Source organism: Symphalangus syndactylus, chromosome 5 (genome assembly GCF_028878055.3).
Source record: "Symphalangus syndactylus isolate Jambi chromosome 5, NHGRI_mSymSyn1-v2.1_pri, whole genome shotgun sequence".
NCBI lineage: Eukaryota > Metazoa > Chordata > Mammalia > Primates > Hylobatidae > Symphalangus > Symphalangus syndactylus.
Window position 1 is genome coordinate 23,366,398 of NC_072427.2, and position 22,997 is coordinate 23,389,394.

At 38.0% G+C, this 22,997-nt stretch overlaps 1 pseudogene; it reads left to right on the forward strand.

Moving 5' to 3' along the window:
• Positions 1-22,997, forward strand: part of LOC129482150 (elongation factor-like GTPase 1) — a 97,414-nt pseudogene that overhangs the window by 36,013 nt on the left and 38,404 nt on the right.

Consider the following 22,997-nt stretch of genomic DNA (forward strand, 5'->3'; position numbering starts at 1 on the left):
GTCTACACTAAGATTTAAATATAAGTAGATGATTTAGATGTTTATGTTAGATAACTGTTTCATTTCAAGGTCACCTGTAGCCAACCTGCTAAGCTCTGTTCTCATTTGTTCCATGGGCCTCAGTGTTAAAATACCTGTTATGAGGATCCTTTCTGAACTTTAAGGAGTTTGTGAACTCCCGGAAATTGTATGCATGTTTTGAGATGTGATGCATAAAGCAGTGTCGCCATATAACACATGCATTTTCTGTATGGACAGACTTTGTTATCTCCATATTTAGAGCATACAGTGAATCTTCGCCTTGGTGGGAGGCACTGGCTCAAGGTTTTGAGTCCTTAACAACAGACTTCAGCTATGGTGTGTCAGAAAATTCCTTGTCCCCTTGATATTACAGCCGAGAGAGTGGAGAGACTGATGTGCACAGGATCACAAACTTTTGACTCTCTTCCACCAGAAACTCAAGCACTGAAAGCAGGTGAGGAAAGATGGACCTGTTGGAATATACCATGTCATTGACTGTCCTCCATCCAGGCTGCTCTAGACCAGTTTGCTGAATGCTAGTTTGCCAAATGTCCACTTCCACAAATGAACAGTTTCACAAATGACCATTTCATCAGTTTTGCATCCCACCCTCACCCCAAAGATTTTCTTGTTACAGCCATTTTGCTCAGCCAGTAGGGTGAGACCAGCGACTTCCTGTACACATGCTCCTCATGAGAAACGAAGCTCCCATTCTGGGCTTTGTAGGTTCCATGAAATTTGTCTCTATGTATTTTCTTATCTCTAATTCTTTTCCTCCAGTTCTATTGCTTTTGTAACCCTGCCCCCAAACCACTACACTGTTGTTCTTGGCATCACTATTGACTTTTGGTTCGTTAAATCTAATGGCCAGTTTTCGGTCTTCATAGGACTAGATCTGTCACTAGCATTTGACACAGTTGATCACTCCTCCTCCTTGAAACACTTTCTTCCCTTGACTTCTAGGCTTCCATTGCTTCCACTCCCGTGCTTCTGCTTTTCTTCATGTCTCCCTGGCTGCTTATCCTTAATAATCTCTTTTTGTGATTCCTCCTCATCTCCCTGGCTTTTTAACTTGGGGTGCCCCGAGCAAGGTTCAAGTCTTTGATCCTCATCTATTTTACCTGCAGTCCCTCTTTTGATAGTCTCATCCAATCTCAAGACTTCAAATGACAGCTACATACTCATAATTCCCATAATTATGTGTCTTCAGAGCATGTCTGTTTTCTGGACTCTGGACTGATATCTAGAACTCCCTCTACGCTGTGTTGTCTAAGAAGCATCTCAACTGAACATATCCCAAACTGGGCTTTTTATCTTATCCCCAAGCCTGCTCACCTAGTCATTTCCATCTCAGTTAGGGGGACCTCAATCTTTTCATTTACTCAGTCCAAAAACCTTGGAGTCATCTATGGCCCTTATATTTATCTCACACTCCAACATCCAGTTCATCACCAAATCCTGTTTATTCTTCCTCTTAAATACAGAATTCAACTATTTCCCAATGTTTTCACTTCTGCCTCCCTGGGCCAAGAAACCACCATCTCTCACCTGGTTATTTTAATTGTTTAACAGCTAGTATCCCGGCCAGGCTGAGCACAGTGGCCCATGCCTGTAATGCCAGCACTTTAGGAGGCTGAGGCCAGTGGATCATGAGGTCAAGAGCTCGAGACCATCCTGGCCAACATGGTGATACCCCGACTCTACTAAAAATACAAAAATTAGCTTGGTGTTTTGGTATGCACTTGTAGTCCCAGCTACTCAGGAGGCTGAGGCAGGAGAATCACTTGAACCTGGGAGGTGGAGGTTGCAGTGAGCCGAGATCACGCCATTGCACTCCAGCCTGGGTGACAGAGTGAGACTCTGTCTCAAAAAACAAACAAATGAACAAACAGCAACAACAACAACAAAAAACAACTAGTATCCCTGCTTCTTGATTCCAGTTAGTGTTTTCTCAGTATTGCAGACAAAATAGAGTGATCTTCTTAAAATATAAGTCAGGGCGTGTCATTCTGTTCCTCATTCAAAGCTTCCACTGGCAAGACTTCTGATACATGTTTGATTCTTACTTCCTGTAGTTTTCTTTTTTCTTCTTTAAATTTTACTGTTGAATTCTTTGTATACAAATTATTTTAATGTGAGGTGATGGAGTTGCTTTAAAAAATTTCATTAATCAATGTTTTTTTACCTCCAATATAGGTTAAGGAAAATGTTCATATGTTAATATGAAATTGTGTTAAAATTTATGTATTTAGGGATAATTGGCATTTTAGTAGTATTGAATCTTAATTTATTTCTAAGAATTTGTTAATATCATAATACAGTATTTTTGTCCATTTTATTTTCTAACTTGTTACTGTGGGGGATTGGAAAAGCTATTGATTTTTATATATCTTGATAACAAGCTACCTTGTTGATTGTTGGCCTTTGGTAACATTCCTCAATTCTGTCTTTTCTGTACTTGACAGTGAAAAATGTATTAGTGCTTATAGTAGGTGGTTAACCTCATTGCATAGCTTTAGCTTTCATATGAGATCCCTCACCCCGTCAAATTTGCTTGCTTTTCTTTCCTTATTTCTGCCAACTCTGTTTGTTCTTGCTCTGCTATTCTTTCCTAGGAATCTTACCCCTTTCTAATTAAAATTTTTATCATAGTTGGAAAAAGTTATGGACTTCTGGTGTATTTCGATGATGCCATGTTCTAAACATTTGAATTGTTTTCCAGAAAAATCTGTTTTTTTAATAATGGGAAAAATAGTGACATTTTTACTTCCTATTTGTTTAGCTTTTATGAAATGTGGAAATGAGGACACTGCTCCAGTTATTATATTTGTTTCCAAAATGTTTGCAGTTGATGCTAAGGTCTTGCCTCAGAACAAGCCAAGGTAAGGGAAAGGGGAAAGTTGGGCTGGGCTAGGAATATGGTATATATTTAGTGGGATATAGTTGGGCTATGGGTAGGGGCTGGCACGGATAATACTTTTTCTTCTCAACCCAGAATTCATATCAAGCCAACCGGCAGGTTAACATACAATTTGCACAGTAATGTATCGTTTTGTGATACCTCTGTAGGAGAAAGCTGTTGAAATCAGCTCTGGGATATTGAATTGAAGTGATGTAAGTTTGAAGAGTGATGTTAGTAGTAGTAGCAACAGTTAACTTTTATTGAACATGTCAGGCGAATTCTAATCTAAGCCTGCCTTGTCTCGTCTAATTCTGTCTACCTCAGTAATTATGAATGTATGAGGATCTCTGCTTCCCTGTGTGTATTATGTGTGCACGGGTGTGGTGGGTGTGGGAGAGGGATATTTCTCAAGTTCCAGAGTCTTGGGGACTCTGTCTCTTCTACATTTCCTGTTTTTTATGTGTGTTCCCCTCCTTCTGTCTCTGCTGCTTTCCCCACTAGTTTAGCTTCTGATCATCTCTTATGGATATTGTTGCAGCAACCTCCTAGCAGATTCTCCTGCCCCATCTTTAGTTCCACTGATCCACTTGCCATTCTTTCTTTAGAGTGATCTTTACAAGACTCAGCTATGAAGATATGTCTCTTGCTCAAAAACCCTTAATGATTCTCACTGCCTTGAGCAGTTTTGATTCAAGTGTAAAGTGTTGGCGATGATTTCAGTGGTACTTAGGGAAATAAGTTTTAATTAGTTGTCATATTTATTTTAATGTGTATTTGTGTGTATTGCCTGTGTATGCCAAGTGATAAAGCTTTTACAGTGGTGAGATTTTAAAATTTTATTGAGTTAAAAATGTTTGTGCATTTAAGTATTAAATAAATAATATGCAGATATAACAGAAATCATGAAAATAATATGTGAGTGACTGAAGGTCAGATCATCAGCCTGTGAAATAAACTTGACTTGTCTTAGTGGCATTTCCGACCCACCGGGACCTGACCCCAAACCATGTTTTGACTAGATTTTTGTTTCTGTAATATACTAGTGTCTGAACAAATGTCATATCTTTACTTGTGCTGTTCCTCCATCTGAGAAGGCTTCTTTTCCTCTGATAAAATTCTGTTTGTCCTTCAGGAGAAAGGTTATGTGTTGTTTTTTAGTACTTCCCTAGTGATTTGGACATAGGTGTATTCAATAATTTTTGCCCTGGGGATAACTAAAGTAATAGATGGATGAGTAAATGAAGAATGAATGAGTGAATATCCGAATGGGGGAATGAACGGGTCAGTGGATGGTTGAATGAGTGGCTAAATGAGTAAGTAAATGAGTGAATAATGGAACGAATGAATGTCTAATTATGTATCTAGGCTAGTCCCAGATAATATTTCAGTGCTACATGTAGTAACAATTTCTTGTAGTAACAAATTTAGGATATTGGATGTTCTTTGGCCATTGTGAGTATCTAAGAGATTCTGGTAGAATCATAGGTAATATCAGAGAATTGGAAAACTTGCTGTTAAGATTTGAAATACATGTATTTATATCATTTAAAATTCCTACCTCTACCCATCCTTCATTTGTTGCTGATGAATAATAGTATTATTATGCCTCTACTATTAATTACATTTTCTGTGAATGTTTTTCTTAATAATTCATCATATGCTTTTCTGATTTTAGTGTATTTCTGATAGTGCAATCCATTCTATTCCATGAAGTTTTTTCACTGATTTTATTTTTGTCATTGGTTTTTAACCAGTATATCAGGTTCAACAATTGTTATGTAATAATATAGTGTTTTCAGGTATACCTGGGTAAGGTCATCATCATTAGTTTGTTCTTTTCTATCTTCTAGCTGACTTTTTTTCATTTAAGTTTTATTTGTAAAATGTGGGGAAGTGTATCATCGAAAGTTGGTTTGATAGCATTTTCATCTCTGTTGTATTAGACATACAAGCCAGGAATAGCAGAGCATTATTTTCCTTTAGTATAGAGTACAATGTATTAGTGATATGTGCCAGGGAGAAAAGTAAGGCAGGAAACAGGATTCGGCACCCACAAACCCTAAACAATTTTTCCCTAACTTAGTGAAGACACTGACCTTTACTCACTGCTCGACAGTGCCGCTGTGGTTGTAAATGACGTGTGGGACTGTTACAGGACTTTCTCCTTTGTTCTTGTGTTCTTGCCTCTTTTCTTTGCTTCTTCAAATTCACCTTCCAACCTGACATTTAATCTTCAGTCAACATTCTCACCTCTGGTCTCCTTCATCTCAGTATTAGTAACTATTGTCCCTTCAAGAAGTAACATCCATGGTTAGTTTAACTATAGCCTAAATAACTTAACACTCACAGCTGTTTCCTCACTAGTAGGGCCCCGTTTTCTTGTAACTAAATTTCTTTGTTCTCAACAAACACTGGATACACAGTGGGTACTTTTTACCCATCCTTGCTGATTACTATCTACTTTATTCCCCTCTACCATCATCCCCAGTGCCCACAGCAGTGCGTGGCACACAGTAGTTGTTAACTGGATGGATGGATAGATACATAGACAGACAGCAAGCATCTATACAGTTGATGCTTACTTAATGACTATACATGCTGATTATTCCAGATCCCTTCATGAACTTAGGCAGATGAGGATTTAATCTGCAAGTTGAACAAATACACTTCTTTTTTCACTAAAACTAAAGTGAAATCACATTTATGTAAGATTACGATGTTATCTTTAATTCCTCCTGGAGGAAAGACATAACCTGGTGATAATGAGCATAGACTTTAGAGCCATACAGATCTGGATTTGAATTATGGCTCCTCCATTTAATATCTGTGTGACGTTGGGTCTAGTTACTTAAGTTTTCAAAGTCTCCCTTTTCTTATTTGTAAAATAGGAATATGATATCTACTTCATTTAATTGTTGTGATAAATTATGTGCTATAATATATGTAGTGATTAACACAGTCTCTGGATCATCGTGATAAACCTGTTGGAAGAGACCATTTCTCTTTAGATACTAGCAGGTACCTCTGATATTTTTTCCTTCCTACTGTAATAATAAAAATGTGTTCTGCACTTATCTTTTAATTCACACTTTTCAGATATTCATATGAGTTTTTAGCAAAAGTCTAGAAACAAGGAAAGTTGTCAAAGGATTGGTTGAAGGAACAGCTAGAGTGCTCAGCCTGGGGAAAAGAAGGGAGGCGGGGAGGGCATGAATGCAGGTGATTCAAAGGAAAGGGGAGGGAAGTAGGTTTGTTAGATGCTGCTCCAGAGGAGAGAATTGTGGCCATGGCTAGAAATTGTGAGGAAGCAGAGTTCATTCTGTGTTTGAAAGTTCTGACATTTAGAGCTTCCTATAATGAGGAGCTTGTCTCTTGCAGTGGTAATGTGGCCCCCTAGTGCCAGCAATTTTGATTGCCTAATGAGACACCTGACCAAGCCACGCTCAAGGATTGTTTTTCATATTTTTGTATTCTATGGCACAGCCCAGTGACCTGCAGCAGAGTGGGTGTGAGTGGAAAGGCCTACTCTTGGAACTAAACTCATTGATTTTGAGGGACGGGTGCTAAGGAAGGCAGAAGTAGTGTCTAGTCCTGGATACTAGGACTAGAGAAGTCTTGTCCAGCAGGCAGATAGCTGAAGAGTATAGCAGTGGACAGTCAATGATTTAAACAGTCAGCTTCCAGGTTAGCTTACATGAAATAGAAAGGTAGAAGGAGTTAGGCCACTTTGCATCAGGAGCCCTAAGGGTCTGTGGCCATTTGCAAGACAAGTAGGCAGAATGGCTACCTGCATGGCTTCCAGTGCTTACGGAGAGAGGAGGGGAATACGGCATGGCAAGGTGGGGAATGAAGGTTATCAGTTAGGTGTGAAGTCTGAGATTGGGAAATAAAGCAGGAATCATAATATCAAAGGTGAGGGACAACACGGGAGAGAGGCACAAAGTGTTGGGACCAGGAAGAGTTGTCCAGCTTCCAGAGCTGGAGCATAAAGTTAGGACCAGAGGACTAGCCTGAGTGCTTTGATGCTCAGTCCTGGAGTATATGGCTAAAGATGCTGTTATTCTATCAGCCTTTGGACAGGGATTGGTCTTGTTCGTGTGTTGGGGTTGAGCATGCAGGTAGATTCATAAGGACCCCCCTACATGGGAAGGGAGCCAAGTCCTAGGAAACAGTCTACCTGCCTGGTTTCTACCTTCCAAACCCAAACTCCCAAACAGAATTTGTGTTCGACTTAGTGCTCCCCTTTTGTCAACACGTTTTTAGTATTAAAACTCTAAATACCTTCTCTGTGTCCTGACAGACATGAGGGTAATTCTTTAGGAAAAAGAGCTTAATTACCTTCCCCACCCCCTGTCATTCTCACCTCCAGGGAAAACCACACATACGCACCCACACACTGCCTTTTCTGTGATGGTACTTCTTAAGTCTAACACAGTGGCTGATATTTCAGTTTGACCTTCTAGTCCTGATGAATTGCCAGTACTCATCATGACCTTGAACCCTTCCTCTTGAACCCCAGTTAGTGAGGCCTTATGCTTGTTTCCCTGCCAGAGTTGTTCCAAACCCCGATATCTGTCACTCTTTCCCTTCCTTCTTGCTGTTCTTTGCCTTTTCCAGAAGGAATATAGGTATCGGAGAAAGGTTCCATGCTGTTGTACATTGCTGCAGATGGGGACTTGGGCTCTTGCATGTTAGTTCATAAGCTCAGAATAGTTGGGACACAGCATTATTAGAGAGAGGCTGATAAGCCCTCTCCTATTGCTACAGACAGGGAGAGGACTTGGAGAAAACTGCCTGGAATGGAGCTGGGACCAATCTTCATCTTACCCAGCCATGTCAATACTTGCTGTTTCCCTACTTGGATAAACTGAGAGATGATAACATATTTGTGATATCCTGTAGGCCTCTCACTCAAGAAGAAATTGCTCAGAGACGTGAGCGTGCAAGACAAAGGCATGCAGAGAAGCTTGCAGCAGCGCAGGGACAGGCACCCTTGGAGCCCACCCAAGATGGGAGTGCCCTTGAAACATGTCCAAAAGGAGAGGAGCCAAGAGGTATAGCTTTCCTAAGTAGGCTCTGTTGCAAAGTGTTTGCCTTTTTGCTTAACTTGGGACACTCATCCTTTAGTTCTTGAGCTTTTTAAGCTTTAATCATATTTTTATCAATATTCTTTCCATTCTTGGTGTTTTGTTTTCTTTTTTTTCTGAAACTGGACCAAACATATCATATTCACTCCTCCTTCTGTGTTTCCAGACAGTTCTTGAATTAAGAGGGCATTCTTGGCACTAATTATCTTTTTGTTTCTGTCAGGTGACGAGCAGCAGGTGGAAAGGATGACCCCTAAACCTGTGCTCCAGGAAGAAAACAACCAAGAGTCTTTTATTGCATTTGCTCGGGTGTTCAGTGGTGTGGCTCGAAGAGGAAAGAAAATTTTTGTCTTGGGGCCCAAATACAGTCCTCTTGAGTTTTTACAAAGGGTAAGAATTGAAAGTAAAATATTTATGTATTGTTTCTCGAGGGTCTGATATCTTTTCACATTTTGTTGGGACTGGTGATTATCTTATTGGTAGATTTAGTTTGTCTCTGGAAAGGCACATTTGAGTGACTGTGTATCTCCTTTTGTGTTGCTTTGATAACATTTGTCATGTATGTCTCAATTAGTAGCATTTAGGAAACCAAATCAATATGTGGACCAAATTTTCAGGCCTTATTTAATTATAAGGCTTTTCTCTTCTAGGCAAGAATCACCTTGTGGTTAGAGAAAAGAACTGATAAGAGCAGATGTCATGCTGGAGCCAGGGCAATGGCTGATCTTTGCGAAATAGGAAGATCCAAAAACTAGCTGGCTCAGGCCAAAGGTGTGGGCAGTGAGCAGGGGATAGGCAGTCTTGCATGGCACACAGACCCTGAGTCTGGTCAGGAGGGTCTGTAAGTAGGTGAACAGGCAGCATCTAAAAATGCCTGAGCCAAGGGGCAAAACAGAGATCACAGGCTAGAGATGTCTCAGAACATTTTTGGAAGTAAGCAAGATATATACATTGTAATTATATCATAATTAAATAATAGAGGTAATAGGATGAAGACAGTACCAGAGGTCCAAGTAGCCAGTCTGGATCAGCACAAAACAGTAAGCTAGGAAATTGTCAGCTGGCACCGTGGAGCATCATGAGCAGAAGAACACATGCTCCTCTCTGTGCAGGAAGCAGACTGTCTGTAGATAAAGCAGGGAAGCTGTGATACTTGGCTACAAGTGAGAGAGAAGGAGGTAGCGTTGAAGTAAGTCTGTGCCATCAGTTTTTCTTTGCCTTGAATGCTTGTTCCATGAGTGTTAGCAGTTTAATCCTTGGAGAGTGCAGTGCTGCGTGGCAGTGAAGCAGTCCTTGTTGAGCTATGGCATGTTCTAATTTAGCAAGAAAGATCACAACACTTGGTGTGTATAGGGTTCTATTTTATGGGAGTCTGAAAGTGATACAATATGTATAAAAACTCATCTATGATTATCTTGGCTTGGACATAATTGATAGTTTGCTGTTTATCAGGAAGGGTCAGGTATCAGTTAATTTTTTTCTTTTTCATGAAAGTAAATGAGCAAGAAATTATTTAGTGAAACATTGATTTATTTGGCATTACAAATTCCATAAACAGTCCAATTTATCTCTGCATAATGTGTCTGCTACAGGTTGAAATCAGTTGCTTATGTGTCTCATGTCTGAAGCAGGAATGATACAATACATTGACAGTTCAAATGGCTTCTTATTTCAGTAATCAGAGCACCATAAAACCTAATTCCAACTGCTTAAAAAAAAAAACCTGCAATATTTCAGACCTACCCTCAAAGTAACCTCTACCCAGAATTTGTGTTCATCCTTTGTGTTAGTTTTCTGTTACTGCATATTACAGATTACAACAAATGTAGCAGCTTGAAACATTACACATTTTGTCATCTCACAGTTTCTATGGGTTAGAAAACCAGACATGGCTTAGCCACATCTTCTCCTTAGCGTCTCACAAAGCCACAGTCAGAATGTTGGCCAGGGTGCGTTCTCATCTGGAGGACTGACTGATGAAGAACCTGCTTCCAAGCTCACTAAAGGTTGTTGTCAGAATTCATATATTTGCACCTGTAGTACTGAGAGTCCCAGATTTTTTCTGGCCATTGGCTGCCCTCAGCTTCTAGAGGCCACCTACAGTTTCTTGTCATGTGGACCTTCCCAGCTTGGAGGCTTACTTCATCAAGCCATATATGAGAGTAGAAGGAGTCTCCTAGCAACACAGAGTCCTGTCTGATGATATAGAATCACAGTGTGACGTCTCATCACCTTTGCCGTATTCTGTTTGTTAGAAGAAGCAAGTCACAGGTCCCACTCACACTCGGGAAGGAGGTTTCTAAACAAAGGTGTGAACACCAGGAAGCAGGCATCATGAGAGGGGCACCTTTAGTCTGTCTGCCACATCCTTCTCTTGCTTTTCTTTATAGTTTTACAACCTGTGTATGTATTTCTAAAGAATATTGTCACATTTGCATGCTTTTGAAACTTTGTATAAATGGAATTTTACTGTAGTTATTCTACAACTTGCCTTTTTTTTGAGACAGAGTCTCGCTGTCGCCCAGGCTGGAGTGCAATGGCGTGGTCTCGGCTCACTGCAGTCTCCGCCCCCCGGGGTTCACGCCATTCTCCTGCCTCAGCCTCCCAAGTAGCTGGGACTACAGGCGCCCGCCACCTCGCCCGGCTAATTTTTTGTATTTTTTTAGTAGAGACGGGGTTTCACTGTGTTAGCCAGGATGGTCTCGATCTCCTGACCTCGTGATCTGCCCGCCTCGGCCTCACAAAATGCTGGGATTACAGGTGTGAGCCACCGCGCCCGGCCCAACTTGCCTTTTTTTAACTTAACATTGTGAGATTAGCCTATGTTAATGCCTACTCCCATAGCTCGTTTATTGTTCAGTGTGGCATAGGATTCCTTTACTTAAATGTACATTTTATTTATACAATAATTTTATTTTATATTATTATTTAATAATCTTTGTATATGTTGTATCTCAGCCATTTTTTCTCTTCATAGCATTAGGGCAGCACCCCAGGCCTATGAGCACCAAAGATAGGTTGGTTGGTTAATTGAAATGCTTTCTGGATACTTGCATTTATATGGTGGATATATTTCTGAAGACTTCACACAATGCAAAATTTGAATCATTTGAGACAATATTTCCATAAGAATAAATATGATGTACGGGGAGCTAATAAATCTAATGTACTTGTACTTGCATATTTTTGCTGTAAATGTACTCTGTCCTCTCATTAGTGTTCCTAATATTTCACAGCATGCTCTTCCATATGAACAATATAGCATATAATAGCAGTTTGGCCTTTTTTTGGCCTTTTTATCACATCTAACTGCCCTTCCAAAGTTATTTTTATGTGTTACTTGGCACTAGCACCAGCCCTTGTTCACTACTTGAAGAACATTATAAATAAGAGTAAAACAATTTTAAATGATAATAGTAATAATGAGTGTTCAAATAACAGCACAGTAGTCACCAGAACTGGTGTATGACATGGTTCACATAAATAACCAGGGGCTGTGGAGATCAGCTAAAGTGACAATACCAGGTCATAACAGAATTTATGTTACTTAGCCATAAAGCTTATGATTAAATGGGAATCTAGACAATTTTTTAGTATTTGAGAAGTTTCAATATTTCAAATTTTATTCATAAAGTGAGACATATTTTATCACACCATTTCAAATGTTCATATTTCAGGTTTACATGAAATGTTGCTATACCATATCTTACTGATGAATAAAAATAACTTTACAAATACCAATTAATGCTTCCAAATGCCTCCTAACTTGTCCTCAATCATTTTTCTTTGCCCAGGTACCATTAGGCTTCTCAGCTCCACCAGATGGCCTTCCCCAAGTCCCCCACATGGCATACTGTGCTCTGGAAAACCTGTATCTTCTGATGGGAAGAGAACTGGAATATCTAGAGGAGGTACCTCCAGGAAATGTGCTAGGTAGGGTGATGCTGTTTATTATATCCTCACTCCATTCTAGGAGATTATCTAACATGTCACTGAAAATTTAGCGAAATTTTTGAAGGGAATAACTTTATCCTTTAGACTGATAGTTTTTTTTTTTTTCTGGTATCTTTAACTTAGTGCATTTGAGTAACTAACATGGAGATCAGTTACTTGCTGTGAATTATAGTAGTTCTGTTTTTAAAATGTATTGCTTAAGTAATTTGTAAATGCTCTAGCCTAAGCTGGAGTTCCGTTTATTTCAGAGTGAGAGGGGAAATTCCTGCTCACATAAAGTCAATCTAGATGACTAAGGCATTTCTGGTTCTACAGATTAGATTCTAAATTGTTGGAAACTATTCTGACGTAAAGGTCTATTTAAACTCATTGCTTTTTTCCCATGCTTTTATCCTTTGAGTATTGCTTTGCTAAGATTAGTTGATTGTCAGTTTATATCTGTAAATATTATTCTTCATCTCCTTAATGTTATCACTTGTTTGACTTCTGCGCCTCATTTGCAGAATTCACTTTTTGAGTTTCTTAGTGCAACCTTAAAGACTCAGGTTAAGAAATTTCTCTTGCATCCAGAGTATAGTATAGAATACTGTATCCCGTTGTACTGTTAGATTCTGAACCCTTAGGGTCATTGTCAGCTATAGAGCTATTTATTGAGTGATTGCTTGGTTTGGGAATTCTCTGCTTTTTAGAAAAAGGTTTAACTTTTTTAAAAAAGGTCTAGTCTGTTGGTCCAGAATAGCTAATGGTTTGTCTGGATTTGAATCCAAGAAATTTGCCAAAGCATGTTGCCATTCACCTACAGAGATACATTCTTTTCTTTATTTAATTTTTTAGCATGAAATTTGTAGAATGCTTAGCTTCTCATCAGTGTTACCTATTTTCTTCCGTCCCTTTGGAAAATGCCATTTAACCTTAACAATTGATATACCTTATTAAGCTGCCACAGTCAACTTTATCAGAAAGGACATTGGAAGAATGGAAAATACCCTACTTTTACTCATAAGCCTTCCTTGAGATTACTGTATTGCTCAGATTAAATGGAATATGAAGTATAAGATCTCCAGCATGATGCTCAAAGGAAAGAAAAGGTATTCTGCTGTGTGAATAGTTTTTATACGATCTTCTCTAATTAAGGCCTGGTGTTTGTGTTGTTTCCTTAGTAGAGGATGAGATTGAGGGATGCATTAGTTTCTGGTTTTCTTTTTTCTTTCTGTTGCTGAATTTCTAGATGCTGTCCAGGACTGAGGTTAAGTGGTGTATAAGGAGAGAAACCATTTCTCTCTCTTCTGCTTCCCAAGCAGCCTCAGCTCTGCCATATGGTACAGGGAGACAAACTTAGTGTAAGCTAAAATATTTCATTTATTCTTGGAGAAGAGATATACCTTGACTTCTTTTATTGATCTTTTAAAAAAGTGAGATGGTAGCATAATATGGGGTAAGGATGAAGGTGACTAAATCTTTGTTTACCAAATTAACTTATATAAGACTAAGCCAGATGGACAATCACTTTGTTTGGATAGAAGAGGAAAAGCCAGATTTATTTCCTGTAAGAGCTAGGATTGTATTTACCTGCAAGTAACCAGAAAACCAACTACATAGTCTTAAACTTCACCCAGTAGAAAGCCCAAGGGTGGACAGTCCAGGGCTGGTGTCTTGACTCTTCTGTGTCATTAGGGAGCCAGTGGCTCAACATGTGGCTTTTGTCCCCATAGAAGCAAGATGGCCTTATATCTCTGAGAATCATATCCACATTCCTCGCAGGAAGAGAGCACAAGGGTCAAGACCTTCTAACAGGATTAATGTTTTTATTTGGAAAGAAGTGCCTCTCTAGTGACTTGTGTCTATATTCTCATTTTTGTAATTTTGTCATATGTCCACTCCTAGCTGCCAGGGAGGCCTGGGATTGAGTGTTTTACTCTTCCAGCCTCTGTAGTTAAGGCAAAAGATATTGGGGTTATGAATGGCTTTTGAATAGCCAGTCCACACTCTTAGTTGCATTCGCCTTCCATTCACCTGGTGATGCCTGAGGTGCCTCCATTAAGGTTCTGTTTTCTTTACATTAAAGAGAAAGATAGTCCACTAGAAGGATTTTGAGTGTAACATTGAAGGAATTGGAATGCAGCCAGCCACTTTGATGGGGCTTTTTGAATTGAAACATATAGTAATTGTTTTTCTTTTATTAATTGAAATCTGATTGAGTCCCCAGCATGACTGGAAAGCACAAGTATACCAAAATTCTGGCCATAGTTTTGCCACTAACAAGTTATATGGCCTCAGGCCAGTTATGTAACCTTGCTGGGCTTGTTTTCCCAAATGACTTGGACTAGAGCAATGATTACTAATATTTCTTATGATAGAAATAGAACAGCCACTTTTAATTTTTTATGAGAAGACTCTGGATTCCCAGGGATACTTTTATTTATCGTAACCGGGATTTGTCATATATCCTAAAGTCTAAAGATAAAGCGTTAAGTAACATTGCATGGAGTACATTTTATTGCTGCAGCTATAAAATACTAACAAAATTGTATTTGTAATTTTTTTGGTAAAATACAAACAGAATTGAAGTTTCAAATTGTTGTTATATGATGGCAGGTTGACATCCTAGGTGGAGATGGAGTGAGATAAACATTTTTTGCTTAAGTCATGAAGATCTTCCCTGGATTTTGTCAGTTTCCCAGTGGCTTAAAAAAAGTTCTAAACTAGATTATCTTCAAGATCGCTTCTAGCTTTTAACATTTAGGCTGTGTTTCTTAAAGAAAAACCTTATTTGAGTAATTAGGATATTTCCCTCCCTACTGTTTATTAGGAGGAAGAGTAAATGTTTTGATATGATTATTTGGGTTGATTGATAACCCATTTTAATGGCTTCCTTAAAACATCTTGAACTGGTTACCTGCCTTAAAGTCATAGAATTACCTTTTTAGGCAAATTTTACTTGTTCCTTGATTAAAAATATGTAGCATACGTTAACAGTAGCAGCAGTCTCATAAGCTAGGGTGTTTAATAAAAGCAACTTTTCAAAGCTAGGAGTAAGTTTAAGACAGGACAGAAGAGGCCAGAGAGTCTGGTCTATTAAAGGGTAAGAAGAAAACTGCCCAAGAGAAGGCTAGCTGCCAGCTACAGGTAATAAATGCTGGGGTTCCATCTTTTGGCTTTCTAGGGTGAGTTGACTGCGACCAGGTATGTCAGCACATTTTTATTTTTCTTTGAAACAGATTTGTCTTCTCAGGTAGTTTTGAAATGGAAAGAATAAGATGGCTGCATTGGGCTGAAATAATCTATATGCTCCAATTACCTGTTGTTGCATAATAAAACACTCAAAGCCTAGCAACTTAAAATAAAGATGGTCCTTATTTTTTAAGCATCTGCCATTCAGGCATGGTTTGGTGGTAATAGCTTATCTCTTCCATGTGGTGTCTATTTTTTTTTTTTTTTTTTTTTGAGGCAGAGTTTCCCTCTTGTCACCCAGGCTGGAGTGCAATGGAGCAATCTCGGCTCACTGCAACGTCTGCCTCCTGGGTTCAAGCGATTCTCCAGCTTCAGCCTCCCGAGTAGCTGGGATTACAGGCACCCACCACCATGCCCAGGTAACTTTTGTATTTTTAGCAGAGACAGGGTTTCACCATGTTGGCCAGGCTGTTCTCAAACTCTTGACCTCAGGTGATTCACCCTCCTTGGCCTTTCAAAGTGCTGGGATTACAGGTGTGAGCCACCATGCCTGGCCCCACGTGCTGTCTATTGAGACGGCCAAAGCCTGGGGGCTAAAGTCATATGGAGGCTATTTCAAGCACATGTCTGGAGGCTGATGCCAGTTTTTGTCTGGAACCTTGTTTGTCTAGAGTAGAACTAAGGCCTTTCCATATGGCTGCTTGGCTTCCTTACAGCATGGTGGCTAAGTTTTACGGGTGAGCGACCCAACAGAGAGAGCCAGGAGGAAGGTATATCACCTTTTGTGACCTAGCCTTCAAAGCCTTCAGCCCCACTTCTGCCACATTCTGTTTATTAGAAGTGAGTCACTGCAACTGGCCCATGTTCAAAGGGAGGGAACTGACTCTGCCTTTTGATGGGAGGCATGTCAAAGTATTTGTGGGTATGTTTTAAAACGACCACATTGCTAATCGTAGATAATTTCTTGTTTCCTTTTGCATTTTAACAGACTCATGACAGGACACATATAAAGAGATGTTCATAGTGATCCGGGCATGCCTGTAAACTTCATCTTTCTTACTTTTGTTAAAAAGTTGTAATTTCTATGTAATAGGAAAATAGTGGAGACCAATATGATTGGTACACATATGCTTTTCATCATAAATGATATGGAGTCAGTAAATTTGTCAAGTGCAGATGAAAATTTTTGTTGGAAAAGGAAATGAAAACATTACATGGCATTCTTGGACAATTCAGCATTATTCAGTCAAAGTCCAAAGGAAAGTTCTTTTATTGGCACTTGAAAAATGCAGATTTCACGTTGGAACTCAGCTATAAATCACTTAGAGAACTTATATGTGCTGATAAGTGTAGAATATATTTTGTGGTCTGGAAATAGTTGATTTAAAGTTTAAAGTTATTTAATTCTAACCTGATGTTTATAAAGTTGGTATAGATGGGACCAGAGAGACCTCACCATGTTTAGCACACAATAGCCTTTTGTTCTTTTCTCTATTGAGAATATCTCTAAAAACAAATGTTTGCTGCAGGCTCCTATTAAAATCTGAGGGGAAATTGAATTAGGATTCCAAATCTTTAGCCTTTTCATATACTCCTTTAGATCTCTTCCATATGGTTAAATATTTAAAAGTTCAGGGGCATATTCTGAGAGGAAACATGATATTCTTCTTTTCACAGCATGAGGAAAATAATAAATATTAATTAGCCTTTTTCTGAACTGGTTTTAGTTCTGCCCTGGTTGGTTGCTGGGTTGATAGGAAGTCAGTGTTGATAATCATGTGTGTGTGTGTGTGTGTGTGTGTGTGTGTGTGTGTGTATCCTTAGTCACGTGGGGTAATCTAGGAGTCAGAAACCTTTGAAGGGTTTTTACTAGCAAATTTGATTTATTTCAAGGGAAAGCTCAGTAGAATTTGGTTTTTAAGACTTTGTGATACTTTTATAATGTTTTAAATTCAGTTGCTAGTGAGTTTCTTTTAAATGTACTTTATTATCAACATTTCCATTTGAAGATAATCTATTTTAATCAGTGAAAACCTAATAGTCATTTCTTAGTTTTAAGAGTTTCAACTGATTTTAATGGCTTCTCTTTTACAGATAATAATGATTTTATTCTTTTTTTTTCCTAATAGTTGTGTGTCATATTTCTTTTTATTTTCATATTGCTTATAAGAATATGGTACATAATAATAATTACAGTTGCTATTTTGTCTAGTTCCTTCCAGACTTCAATGGGAATGCTTCTGGTGTTTTAGTTTCAGGTCTGCTGATGCCTGTCGATTCATGGTATCTCTTAGTTATTGTGCTGGGAAAGCATTTTTTTTTAAATAATCAGGAATGGATACTGAATTTTATTGATGCATTCTTAGCATCTGAAGACAAAGTTATAGAGTTTTTCTCCTTGCTGTAATTGACGTCATGAGCTATATTTAATTTCCTGATTATTAAGGCATCCTTGCATTCCTAGGTTAAAAAAAAAAACAAAAACAGTACTCGATCATTGCATATTCTTTTCAAACACTTTTAGGTTCAATGTACTAGCATTTTATCTAGAATTTTCTTGCATTATAAGTTAAAATGGCCATTATTTTCTTGGTATCATAATACCAAAATGGGAAGTTTTCATTTTTTCTACCCTCTAAAGCTGCACTCTCCATTTGGTAGCCACTAGGTACATTCACTTACTTAAATTTAAATAGATTGAATTCAAATAACATTAAAAGTTTACCCATCAGTTGCACTAGCCATATTTCAAGTGCTTAATAACTATTTGTGGCTAGTGGTTACCGTATTGTATAGTGCTGCTCTTGAGAAATGTGTATATGATGTAAGAATTACCTTTTCTTCAAAAGTTTTGAAATAGTTCACTTGTAAAACTAACCGGGCTCGATGCATAAAATACTTGATTCTTTCCATTTAGTAAACTTTATCTTTTTCATTTCCAGTTTTGTATATTTGTGTTTTCTTGTTTGATTTCTTTATTATAAAAAATTTTTTATTTTAATGTAGTTTTATATAGAGTTAACGTTTTAAAGTTCTTTTTAAAAGATAACTTTCAGTATAGTGCAAGCCATAATATTGGTGCATTTGAAAATGCAGATAAGGCCGGGTGCCGTGGCTCATGCCTGTAATCCCAGCACTTTGGGAGGCGGAGGCGGGTGGATCACCTGAGGCCAGGAGTTCAAGACCAGCCTGGCCAACACCGTGAAACCCCGTCTCTACTGGAAATAGAAAATTAGCTGGGCGTGGTGGTGGGTGCCTGTAATCCCAGCTACTCGGGAGGCTGAGGCAGGAGAATTGCCTGAACCCGGGGGAGGCAGAGGTTGCAATGAGCCGAGACCGTGCCATTGCACTCCAGCCTGGACGACAAAGGGAAACTCCTAAAAGAAGTCAGTTATTCTTAACTTTGAAAATGCAGATATGCCAAATAAGAGTTATTGCTTACTATAGGGGTAACCATCAGTCTTTTTCTGTCCATATATGTGCATATTTTTTAAAAATGTGGTAAGAAAACAACATAAAGTTTACCATCTTAACTATTTTTAAAAGTATACACTTCAGTAGCATTTTTTTATTTAAATAATCATGCTTTCTATACTGTTTTTTTAGCCTGTATATTTTTCTCTTGGAGACAATCCTTTCTCTGAATATAGCTTTCCCTGCCTTCGTTTAAATGCATTTGCTGCAACTTTCAGAACAGTGTTAAATAGCGATGCAATAAGAATCTTTGTTTCATTTGTTAAGGTAGAGGAATTTATATATATATATTATCTATATATGTTGTGTGTGTGTATATACATGTTATCTATATATGTTGTGTGTGTGTGTGTGTGTGTTACCCTGAGATTAGGTGTACTTTTTATAATGAAAAGGAAGTATCCTCCTTTTTCTATTTACTAGGTTAATTTTTAAAATGTGGGTAGATAATGAGATTTATCAAATGGTCTTTTCTACATCTTTCAGGTGACACATATGAGGTGATTTTTTTATCCACTTATGCCGTGAATCATATTAACACATTTCCTAATATTAAGCCAGTTTTTATTTCTGGAATACAGTATTAGATGAGTGTATTTCAAGTATGTTATTGAGCAGTGAACTCAGTTTGTCAGTAGTTTAGTAAAATGTTTATATTTGTAAGTTTGGTCTGTAGTTTTTTGTGTATATTTGTATTTGTGGAGTTTTGATATCAGCATTATATTAGGTGCATGAGACAAATCACAAATTAGGGGATGGTTTTTATTGTTCTCTATTCTGTTTAAATGGCGTAGGAATCTTCTGGTCCCTAAAATTTTGGATATCAGCACCCATGAAATCAGCTATATTTGGTTAGTTGTTAATTGTTGTTGTCTCTTTCAGGTTCTTTTTACTGTTTCTTATGTCAGTTTTGGTACTTCATGCTCATAGATAATCAGATTGACTATCCAGTTTATTTGTAATGGAGACCAGTATTAATACTGATAATATTCATGACAATTATTAACATCAGTTAGGGCTTACTATGTGCTAGAAATTGTACTAAATATTTGGACGTGATTATCTTCTTTATTCCCTGCCTGGTGAGATACATACATTTCACAGATGGGAAAATTGACACAAAGATTAAGTAACTTTCCATGATCCCATAATAATGTTTATTAAGATGAGATATTTATCTACTTCTGTATCTTTATTTAAACTCTTCGTTTCCATATTACTTGAGTTTTTCCTTTTCTCTTGATGTCTTATTGATGATTTGTTACATTGTATCTTTCCTTCTACCCTTAAAGAGCGCATTCTTTATATATTACAGTCTTCTAGTATATTATGTATTATCTTTAAGTCTTGGTTCCTGCTTACCATAGATGATTTTATATTTTAATTTTTAATTTAGATTTGATTTGTTTTCTTCTCAAAGGAAGTCATTTATGGTCTGAATCTTAGTATAATTTGGAATGAATTTCTTTGATTTGATATGCTATATTCTGTTTATCACATTTTTATGTGTACTCTTATTCAACGCTTTGCAACCAGTGGATTACGGTTGCCTTTTACAGATGTGACAAGCCACTGATTTCTTTAGCTCTTGAAGCTGCTGAGCAGGTTATGGGAAGGTGGGAGTCCCCTTGTCTATCACCCAGATCAGGTTGTTAGCATACAGTTTGATAAAATGCTTATTTTACAACTTAAGATATGTCTGTTAATTCTCATTTTCACTGTCTGAAGTAACTGGCAATGACTATATAAGTTATTTTGAATACCTAGCTTAATACAGCTTCATAATCTAATAACTGTTTATCTACTAATAAGCCCATTGCTGCTGTAGATATTATATAAGAACAAAGGATTATTTCATGGAAATTATCTTCCCCTCCATCTTCAAAGAGTATATTCCTCTTTTAAATGGCACTTACAATGTAGAGGCCAGATAATTAGGGAAGATGAAATAAGAGATAATTGGAACAGTTTTGTTGAAATTTGTCAGTTAAAGAAAGGAGCAAAATGGATTAACAATTTGAAGGAATAGTTGAGTCAAGGGAGTGAGTGTGTGTGTGTGTGTGTGTGTGTGTGTGTCTTTGTATTTACTGGAGTTTGATTATACTTGTTATATCAGTGGAAAAGAGGTAGGAAAAGAGGAAAAATAAAAGATGCAGTGAAAAACTTAAATGATTAATAATACAAAGTTTACAGTTTCTCCCAACTCAACAGTGTAGAAAACATAGCCATCTGTTAAGAAGAAGGAAAGTTTGGGACAGAATAAGATTCTGAAAACTGGTAGATGCATAGAAAAGCCACAACGAGCATTTGCTAGCAAATCATTAGATTATACCTTGACTAAATTGGATGGTAATGAGGTTCTGGGAAGAAGTGGAGATGGGGGGAGTCCAGTGAGCATTACATAGACATTGAAATATAAGACTGTCTTGAGTAAAGTGCCAGAGGGACTATAGGCTATTCATGATTGGAGGCTTCCCTAGTTATAAGCTTGGAGGAAATGCTTGTGAGACCATCTTCTCTCAAGTGTTAGGTCCCCTTGCTTCTTGTTGGGAGAGAGGGGACAGTGTCCCCTGCCATAGAGCCACCTCCTGCAAACTCAGCTGATAGGCTTGTTGCAATTTCTTCATTTCCACCTGTGGTTTTGGCCCTACTAATCCTATATCAGGTACGGTAGTTGAAAAAGTGAACAATTGTATTTAGAACTTACACATAATAATGAATAGACTGCAGATCATATTATCTTTCAAAGATATGCTGGAAACATACTTTGTGAGTTGAGTATTTAATTATGAGCATAGTTGTCATGCCAACCCTGGGCAGGCCAGAGAGACCAGAGCCTGGAATTTAGCTGAACTAATAAGACACTAGCAGGTCAAATGTCAGATATAAGAAGCAGGAAGGAGTAGGTGGGTGGTAATGGGCCAAGCAAAGGTCATGCTCAGGGAACAGATAGTGAGACATTTGACCTCTATTCTTAGTATTTTTAGCACATGACAGAATGGGGAAATAATTTGACATTTATATGGTTTCATGCAGGTTGGGAAGATAATCCTTGATGGTTCACACAATGGTCTTCTTGTTGATAAGTTCAGATTTGATTTTTTCCAACAGAAAAGCAAGTGATTATCAAAAGGGCTTTGAAGAAGTTGGAAATATAGTCTCTTACGCCCATAAATTGATATAGTCCGATTGGAGTGCAAGTTGTAAGGCAGGGGTAAATTGGTTAAGTAGATTTTTTTTTTAATTTCTGAAAAGAAAGATATTTTTTTAAAGACTATGAAGATAGCTTGGGGGAAAGGTGATTTTCAGTTATAACAGTATGAATTTTGAGTAGTGGCAGTTATTATAAAGACTTGGCAGGTCTTTCGGTCTTTCCAGAAAATGTAAAGCATATGATTAGGAGAAAGATGATATTGGATAGAGAAACATGTTTCTATTATGACCTGAAACATGACATGTGGCAGACATTAGATGTGAAGTAATCAAGGAAATGCATTTTAAGATCTCAGTGAGATGTCGTTTCATAACCATTAAAATGACAGAAATGTTAAAATCTGACAATGTTCTGTGTTACAGATATGGAGCAGTTCAAACATTTGTAAACTGTTGTTATAAATTGATACAACCACTTTAAAAAATATTTGACAACAGGGTGTAGCAATCCCACTTCTAGGTGTATATCTTAGAGGAGCTTTAAGTACACTCTTAAACAAAGAGACATGTACAAGGATATTTATAGTAGCACTGTTTATGAAAGCAGAAAAAGGGAAGCACCCTAAATATCCATTGGCAGAAGAATGGATAAGTAGATTATGGTGCAAATGGAATATTACACATTCGTGAAAATGAATGAAGTACATTATATGTATCAACTTCAGTCAGTCTCACAAATACAATTAATTTTAAAAACAAGCAAGTTGCAGACCATTTATATAAAGGTTAAAAACATGTGGCTGGGCATGGTGGCTCACGTCTGTAATCCCAGCACTTTGGGAGGCCGAGAGGGGGCAGATCACGAGGTCAGGAGTTCAAGAATAGCCTGGCCAACATGATAAAACCCCGTCTCTACTAAAAATACAAAAATTAGACGGGCGTGGTGGCAGGTGCCTGTAGTCCCAGCTACTCCGGAGACTGAGGCAGAGAATTGTTTGAAACCTGGAGGTGGAGATTGCAGTGAGCCAAGATCGCGCCACTGCACTCCAGCCTGGGTGACAGAGCGAGACTCCGTCTCAAAAAAAAAAAAAAAAACCCAAAAATGAAACCATGTAAGTGCTGTATATTGTTTAAGAACAGATATATATGTAATAAAAAATAAATGCACAGAGAGATAAACAGCAAGTACAAGATAATGGGTATCTTGAGAGAGGACATGATTGAGGATAAATACA